We start from the raw sequence: 10,050 nt of genomic DNA, 5'->3' as shown, positions 1-10,050 counted from the left end.
CATACGCCAATATTGGAGTAAAAACCAGACAATAGAAATTCATCGTAAATCAGCTGACAAGTGATTACACAGATGTGTGGAGAAGCCAGTCTATTTATTGCTGTATTTCCATACGGTCTATAGTTTCAATCAGGTACTTGTGGATGAGAATACTGCGTGAGGTCTACTGTTCACAGAACTACTAGTATATTATCATAGTTTTCAACACTGTATCAGATCAGCTAACGAGAAGCACAGTGGAAGCTCTTGAAGTTGATAATATATTCATCTATCGTTATTCAAATAGTAATTATTTCAAGTAACAAATGGAATTCAATATTTTTGGGAGATGAAAAATGCTGCTCTATATTCTTGAGTTCCAGTCAACCTTTTGTTATAAAAAAATTGGATGACTGGGACTGGATTCTTATGGTTTTATGATTATTATGATTCTGATCAAAACCATAGATTTTTATAAGCAGATAAGAGATATCCACTCATGAAATTCTTAATTGCAGTTCCAAGTTATAGAAATTTATTATTAGTTTTGATGTGGCAAGAGAAGAATTGATTTGAAAACCTTCATTTCTGAGTCTTCTTAACCCGTTGTGTCTCTGCAATGGACAGGAAAATACTAATTATTTGCTTTTTACTGTTTATCCCATTATTAAGGTATGTTTCAGGTTTGACCCTGAAGGGGAAGGCAGCCTTAATGGGATAATACGAAATGACGCGGTGTAATATCGAACACCGTACAAGGTCCTAACGCATAAAACAGGGCATTTGGTTTTCAGGTTGACTTGAATTCCTTATGTTAGCACTAAAACAGGCGAAATTTGTTGAAAGTGTGCATCGCAACATAAAATCCGCATAATTATTTGAAAATTATTCTCTGGGAAACACGATTAACAAGCATACAAATGAATAACATTATTACAATGATGCTTTGGAATTGGAGCAAAATAAGGGGTAATCGTAGAACTTGATAGCTGAATAGCGATCATATTAAGTGGATAATTCAGTTTAAGAATGGTTTTGCTGGATAATTTCGTCGATAAATCAATAAAGGATAGAGTAGGGATAAAGATAGATGGATAAGATAGATTCAACATCAACAACCAAAAAAACAAAAGTACTTGAAACCCTTGTTATCCAACCAGCTAGCTTAAAAACTCCACAATCTACTTCTTACACACACATGATGATAGAAAATTCAGAGCCACCGTTAAAAACAGGATTATACCAACGAAAATACATTATTTATAGGAAACATAATTTAGAACAATATGTTGGTTGACTTACCCAATGTATTCGCATGGGTTATCATAGTCAGTAGGTTAATTTCCGAAAAAAATATTTTTTTGAATTTGCAGTGAATTTAATATTGTATTTTTGAATATTATGTACGCATTATTTATTTGATTGGTAATTTATATTTTAATGGGAATTAAGTTTATTATGTATCAATTTATCCGTCACAATACAATACGAACTTCGATACATAATTGAATATTATGTAATTAGAAATTTTGACTTTTCCAGTATTAGATTTGAGTTTAATTTTTTAGAGAAGTTTCGTAAAGTATCATAAATGGAAATTTATTTTTACACGTGAATATTGAAGGAGTCTACTGATTGCTGTTATCAAAAGCCAGCCCAGAATCAAAATGAGGAGAATCATGATTGATCAATAATTTATGAGGAAAATCCACATCCGATTTGGTGATGTGGAGAAAGTTAACTTTGCAGGAGGAGAATAAGAAGTGATGCTGACATAAAAAAACGAGCAAACAGATTCTGTTGCGACTATCAACAATGATAAATTCTGGTCGTGTTAAGTTTTATCGTGCGTTGGGATCGATTCTCATTTGCAACTGGCCTTACACTAGATGATCGTTGTTGTGGACGCAAAGCAGATGTCTCAATTTGCATAATCTATATTTGGACCGCAGTGAAAAAGTCAGCGTGAAGAGAGGTCAATACACGGCAGCGGCGTAAGATAAAATCCAGTGTACACTGTTTTCAAGTTCACGAACTGGTGTGACCTTTGAAGGCCGCGGCTAAAAATAACAACGCAGGACAACGGATGAAAGGAAGATGATTATGTAGAAAAGAGAGGAAAAGGTCGGCGTTGAAGAGCAGGTGGGAGGAAACAGATGAGCTGTCGTCTGCCAGAAGAGAGGAGCAGTTGCCGGGTTGCCGCCCGCCCATCACCTCAACTCCAGCGAACGGCTTCAAGCATTCCGCGGATGCTTCTCATCAAAACAAATGGCCAACGCGTATGAGATAATAAGATCGCTGTGGACGAGTAACGAACAGCACTTGGAGTATTATCAATCTTGCAAACCAGTTTATCAGTGCTCTGCTGTGAAGAAACAAGTTCAACATGCCTTGCAGATAGCCATGCAGAACGCCCAACATAAACGTTGAGTATTTTGATCCAGACGTGATTTATATTATATCCGAGTCCCAATAATTATTGAGTTTTTTATACAGTCTGGATGATAGTATCTGAGAGGAATGGAAGCATAAAATGATACTGAAGTGTGTATGAAAATTCCACTAAAATCCATTACATCTGGCTGAAGCTATATCATAGCATAGAACAAAACAATCTTGAGTTAAAGTTTTCTGACCATAGATAGAAAATTGTGGTTTGTAACACTAGCTATGTGAGAAAAAAAATATTTTTAGAGATTATATTATATATATTATAAAAGGGATTATTTTGATGCTTTACCCTTATAACTAAGATGGAGTATCAAATTAGAGAAGAGGAGTAGAGTATATCCAGAGAAAACATTCTTATTTTTAATCCTAATGGATTCATCCTTCACTCTTTCCACCCAATTTGATCAAATTGAAAGGATACTATACTCATTGTCATGAATTTCAAAAAAACCTTCTTGAGTCACTTGAGAATGCATCATGAATAAACTGTTGGTTTCAATATCATCTTATACAGTTTACAAATCTCTTCAGAATATAGTGTGAGAGACTTGTGTTTTGTTCAATTTTATATTTTCGTATTCGATGAAAATTAAATTCTGTTTGTTTTATGTTGATAACTAGTTGCGTAGACTGCAGCAATTGCACAATAATTCTTGTGACTTTCACCGACAGCTAGCGGTAGTTAACTTGGATAACCTTACTAGTGATTGTCATTGACCTTCATCAGAAAACCAGCTTATCTCCAGAGATTATATCACCAGAAACAAAAACCAAATTAGAGACAACTAAGTTTCAAAAATTATTATATTTTGTGTCATTTCTGTTACTCGAGATGATGGCCAAAAGAATTGACAGACGTGTTCTGATTCAAGGATGCTCGAGCTCACAAAGCTATGAAAATTGTCTGTATAGTAGTTTCCTGACACATTTCTCAAGGAACACCTAACGTGTTTCGCAAAGAGGAGTAACATTAGCATCGTAATAGAATTAAATAACTGACATTTGTTCATCATCCTGATGGGTCCTACCTCCCCACTCATGTATTAATAGAGTGGACCATACAATTTTGATTGATATAGCAGGATACTAACCTTTGATAATATTTTTCCTCACATCGCAATGCACGTCAAATGTTGTGGTTTTGTTGTTGAGGAGAAATAGAATTGATACTATTATGTTATTTGTGACCATCATCGGCAGACCGAACACCGCCCTATTATCCTCATATTTGTCGATAATTAGACTGGATTTGATCGTTTCAGAATTCGAAATACTTGGCAAGTCGACCTTGACATTAAAGTACTATAATCATGTAAAGGAAACAGTTGGCAAGAATAGCAAGACGAAGAGGAGGATTAGGAAGAGATGAAGGAGGTAGGTAGAGGAGGGCTGAGCGCTGAAGAGCCCTGAACTTGATTCCAAAACAGTCTTGCTCTGTTCTTTTGTGTCCACGCCAATATGGACAACTTGTTGCCTGTCAAATTATGTATCTAACAAAAAATAATATTTTTCATCATACACAATTGGCTGCAGAAGTTTTTTCTCTTCATCCGCTGCAATATTTTACGTTACGAACAACTGCAATCATCATCATCTAATCCTACAATCAACTCTTCTATTATATACACCATGTTATAAATTTGACTTATAATCAATAAGTATGTTGGTTATTCATTAGGCCTAACTTCTAAATGAAAAGTTATTGGACAGCTTCCCGATATTGGCCGATGCTTTATCCCAATTACCGTTTACCGAACAGATCGTTTATGAAGCTATTTGAATTTTGTTTTAGAAATATTATTCTTCTGAGGTTCTGAATCACATGAATCTAACTAAATAATATGCGTTATTTTTGCAGTTGAGGGGTGTTTGCAGCAGCTTAAATCTTCTTATAATAATATTACTCTTCTGAGCAGCAACAGTTCAGCTAAATATAGTATGCTGTTTGTTTTTTGGTCAGGAGAGTGTAGGTATAAATAATTGTCACTTGATTAGGTTTTATTTATCCTTGATCTTTTTCAAATAGGTTCAAATGGACAAAGTTCATATTCTGCAGTAAGTACCTCCAATAAGCACAGTATTAGGGGCTAACTTTATGTTAATACCATATACTAACAAACTCTTGCCTTACCTGTAGCTATACCCTTAATACTTGAGTCACATGAGTTTGTAGATTGTAACCTTTTGATCTGGAAAAATGTTTTTTTGTACAAGTCGCATTGTAGCAAGCAGAGTAAGCGTGGGGCGTGGGTAGTGATCGGGCAAAATAACGTGGAGATTATGCTCTGGATTATGAATGTAGGTATGATTCTCGTCATAACAAACTCTTGTATCATTATAATAAACAGTGGGAGAGGACAAGCTCTGTTCCCAACATTCTAAAATGAAAAGTTCTCCAGATGGTCTTTGCTTTTTTCTAGTAAGGCGTGGTCAGGCCTGAGTTAGTTTTTAGACTTTTCAAGAAACTTGAAACTCATCTTTAGTTGTACTTTACTACATTTTTGATATTACATTTGTTACCTCATACTCTTCGCCTCACTACTAATGAAAAGCCATCAACTAATAGAATTCATGGAGTTACAATCTTCTGCGTTTACCTCAGAAGTGAGATTGTGAGATAATGTTTCCAGGGTCATCACGTTCCTGACAAACGTGAACTTGGAGCTTTTCACATGATCCAACATCTAGAGGATTCCCTTTCTTGAATTGGTTCTATGAAGTTTAGCTGTATTTGTGACTCTAATCCAACCTTGAATGTATATGGCAACAGTATCAGTATATGGACATCAATCAAGAAGACTCAATATGTAATTCAAATATTGAAATAAGAATAAATATTCAAGTATCACACAAAAAGTAGTGGATAGGTTACGAGTATCATGTACACTCTAAATGAAGTAAAATTGAATGTATCTCTTTGGAGATGACGATAAAGATAATTACAAAACTTAAAAATCAAATGTGTAGATAGATTGATAAAAGAAATTGTAAAAATATTCAGTAAATGATTCAATTATTAATCCTTACTGGAATGATTTACTTCTTTTCTTATACTTGATATTATTTTGCACCTATTGAGAAGCTGAAGCTATATTGTTAATTAGTGATTAATAGGCTGTGGTGATAGTGAAAAACATTAATGATCAATTTTAATACTGCAGTCTAACTGTCACGCCACCACAATTGATCACGTATTCTTCAACTACAGTCATGATTCATCGAAAGTGGAGTACAAGGAGGCTTTACAATCTTTCATCACTCTCGTGTGGAAATCAATTACAGTTATGTTAGAGTCATCCAATGAAGAATTTATCACTTCGTTCGATTCACTTTGAGCCCATATCTCTAGATCTGAATGTTTCGTTATTAGAGTGATGTGGATGGTAGATTATCTAAATTAAATGGACTATATAATTTTGCTTTTTATGGCCAAAATGAGACCTAAATAGAATTCTAGAGTGATATCAAATTTATAGCGTATTATTTGATCTTCGTAAATTCACGTAACAGTAGAACGAATTATATAAATACGGGACTTGATGTATAAATCGACTTGACTAGTTTGGAAATGGATACACAAATTTCAATAACTTAACGTTCATCGATTCCAATCCATCGAATACAATCCATTCATCACTAACAAATAGATATTTTATGGAGATATTTTATAGTGGGTTGAAGATTGAGTTTTTTGAGTTGAAAATGGTGTTCTCCTAGACTGAACTTCTCAATAAACTCCAAAAAATGTAATTATTTTGAATTATAAGTCAATAACTTATCATTTGTTGAATTATTATTAGATTCTTCAAAACTTCAAACAACTTTGGACCTCCTATTTTGCAAATGTAATATAATATCTTACACAAATCATGTTTATAGCTGGGTTCCCTTCGAACAAATAGGCAATGTTTTTGTCTTTTTTACCACAGTACCATTGTGCCATAGTCTACAATAAATTTTTATGAAATCGTTATCTTAATGCCTCTATTATCGACTAAAACTGTGAAATTTGACAAGCATTTTTATTTGAGTCATCCATGAGAGCAGCCTCCCACCCCCTCTAATGATCTAGATACTCATGATCTTTTTCTGCAAGTTCTTTTTTGAGAAGGAAACCAGTCAAACAGCATAATTAAATTATTACTGCACCCCTGTTTATTACCTGGCGATAAAAGGTCAAGCACATTTTTCACGACTCTTTTTTTGAAAAGCAGACGAATTTATGGAGTGATTAATTTCCAGATAGACTAAGCTGAGGGTTTTTATTACGCCTAGCGAATCTGATCCGAGCAAGATTAGTGCTGTGGTAGCGGATATTTAGCAGTTATTTTATTTTAGACGGACAGGTACTCGAGGCTCGAGCTGCCTGATTCAATATAGATCGATCGCACTATTTTCAATGTGGGCACTGTTTTTCATTATTATTATATTTGTGCAAAGGTCAAGGTCGACATAATGTTGAACATTGGCAACAGCCTTCAATAATTACCTAAGCCACTATCTCCAGCACAATTAAATAAGCGCGTTCTCCGGCAGCAAATAGCCTGACAGCAATGCCCACTGACCGCCGCTGGCTCCACCAATCACAGGCCAGCATTTCTACTTGAACTTCTGCACTAGGCAAACAATCTGAGGTCGAATGAATGGCATTCCATGCAAGACTAATCTAGGAAAATTTCGATTCTGAAAACTGCATGGAACTCATGAACATGGAAAATTCAGATATCACTCAAAAAGTGATACCATGTGCTCCATGTGCTCATTTCATTCAGCAGATTACCTGATGTTCTATTTACATTCATTCCTAGCAGAAAGACCTTCGTCAAGTGAAAATTCAATTATCAATTCAAATTTCACATTACTTTATGAAGGCCGTATTAATATCGGCTTCTCAATAATTTTGAATCATGAGAATTTAAATCTATTGAATAATTTAATATTTCTTAGCAATTTGCCTGTTCGACTTTAAACAACCCATCACATCCAAGTTTTGCGAGGTCTGCTCTCAAATTGAATCAGAACTTATTGAACTTTTTTTTCAATAAGACCTGATGTTCGAAACTGTTTTCCTCAAATCTCTATATACTGGAGTGTTTCTTGCATGGAGATTCTACATTATTATTGAAAAATGATATCATGTTCATTTGATTCGCATTTCATGAAATAAGAATTAGTTTGTGCTATTTTGTTTTCTTAATATACAATATTCGTTCAGAAAAATGACGAGTGAATTGTTCATTTGCAGAAAAATGAATCCGCAGCCATGAGTACCTTAGGAAAGGGCGATATATTTTTGCCACTGTCCCAGCAATCTGTTGTGGGGACAGTTTTGGAGTATGGGAAGCAAAACTGAACACAAATGATGCCGTTAGATGACTCACAAGTCAGTTTTTGTGTTGAAATTCAAAGTCTACAGAGAGAATGAAAATTGAGTTTAGATTTGAAGTAAGTGTTATGAATACTAAGAGCTTTGCAGTATCAATTATAATCTTACTGGATATAAATATTGCCTGGAATAAAAATTATAGACCACCAGCTGTGCTGAAATCCTCATATTAGAAAGGAGTTTGGTTACGAGACTTTCACATTCAATCACGCTCATATTCTAATCACAATCATAGTTGAACATTTCATTACAGTTCTATAATAATTTTGAATTTGTATTTCGAGTTCATATCACAAAGTTTTTAGCTTCGGAACTAAATTATGTACCTGCATACTAGCAAGTCCTTCAACTACTACTGCAACAATCTCCCTTCACAGTAATTATTATGGTCTCAAGCTGCATGAATTTGGTCGGAATAATTTTTAATTAATTCCCATAGAGAGGATTGAAAATAGCAGTCTATTCTATCCTTTTCACCTAAAAAATCAATAACTATGATTACTGGGAGATTCTTATTTTCCAAATGCTGAAGATACACCCCTCTTGATGCATGTAATAGTTCCAGTTTGATCGATGGATTCCAATATAGAATTTTCTATTTAGATTTTTCACATTGTTATTTAATTCACATCAACATTTGCGAATCATATTCACAATCAACAAATAAAAAAACAATGAAACACGAATTTACGGATGAAACGATAACACGAATAACAGGAATCAGCTAATACAATCTGATAAAACAAAAAAAAAAAAAAACGATAAGCCTTAATAGGAGATCAAATTTCGAATGAGCTATTCTGTAACTCCATAAAGTTACCCACAGAGAGTATAATATGCATACAAGGGTTTCTCTCTAAATAACTGTTGATATCGCCGTTCTAATTTGTTTGTATGAATATTGAAATAATCCCAACATAGGACATTGTAAGCAAGGCTATGAATCGACAAATTTAATGATAGACTTCAGCTGTATGTAGGACTAGTATCAAGGAAAACTTTGTCATTGAAACAGAGACAAACTGCTCTTGATTCCCGCTCTGTCTTCCGTAAACCCAGTGAAGTCCCACTAGGATTACTCATTGTCTGATTCATGGTAGGTGTTATAATGATTTATGTCTCCGCTCACAGTTCAAAATGTTCTCTTCTATGATGAGCGTTTCGTCGTATCTGTTGATTAAATTTCAACAGAGAGAACGCGGATACACGAATGAATGATAAAGCATAAATCGATGCTGAACCCTACTTTATAATTTCCTCTCACACGATATACCACATAACTAGTATATAAAAAAACTATCTATTATTCCGTATCTATTATGTAGATGTAGTGGTGATTGAGAGTACAGTGTGAGTATATAACATCATCACACATAACATACATTCTTGTCTTGCAATATCCGTACAATCAATATAATAGTCGGGTCCTGCATTACAGGCTCAAAGGCCAGAAGATGTCTGAGATACATTGTATGATCGTATTCAACAATGAGCTAACTACTTTGCTATCTGGATCGGAATAGTTTGTCCATAATAGTACATAACATTATTGTGTTATTGCATTTGATGATGTAGTCTCTCAATAATATCGTATCAATATGAACGCTTGTTGCTCGTACAAATTCTATCATCAATGAGATAAAGGATACTGAATCTGGATTTATATACATAAATTTATTGATTCTGGCTCACATATTGAACTACCAAGAAAAAGGAACATAATTGAATATTATTAGTTTAATTAATTCTTATAGGCGCTCTTGCCTAGTCACGTATTCATACTTTCACAACATACTGTAATTACGAGGCGTTATATACAGTGTTAGTAGATAATAAACAGATTATCACGAGTTTCAAATTAATCGTGACGGATTCATGAAATTATCTTCTACAACACTCCGATCCGAAAAGTTTGTCAATAAGCCTTGACCTTGAACGCAGAATTACGAGTCATTCGTCTCTCATATTAGTCAGGATATTCTTGTTCATGACCTGGAGAGCTAAAAAGGTAAGATCGAGGGAAATCCAATTTCTACTATCATATATCATACTGATCAATATAAAGGAGATTGATTAGTTTTCTGTTAACTTTATGTCGGTGATATTTTATTAAACTCAGAAAATAATGATGTATTTGACTCCATTCCCAAAATGAATATAAGTATTTGTATTATACAAAAATATTGAAGTATACAATATTTAGAATCAGTAGTCTATTTTTCTTTTGATGGAGA

This window comes from Nilaparvata lugens, chromosome 1 (assembly GCF_014356525.2).
Source record: "Nilaparvata lugens isolate BPH chromosome 1, ASM1435652v1, whole genome shotgun sequence".
Lineage (NCBI taxonomy): Eukaryota > Metazoa > Arthropoda > Insecta > Hemiptera > Delphacidae > Nilaparvata > Nilaparvata lugens.
The sequence above is the reverse complement of the archived record's forward strand: the minus strand, read 5'-3'. Positions refer to the sequence as shown.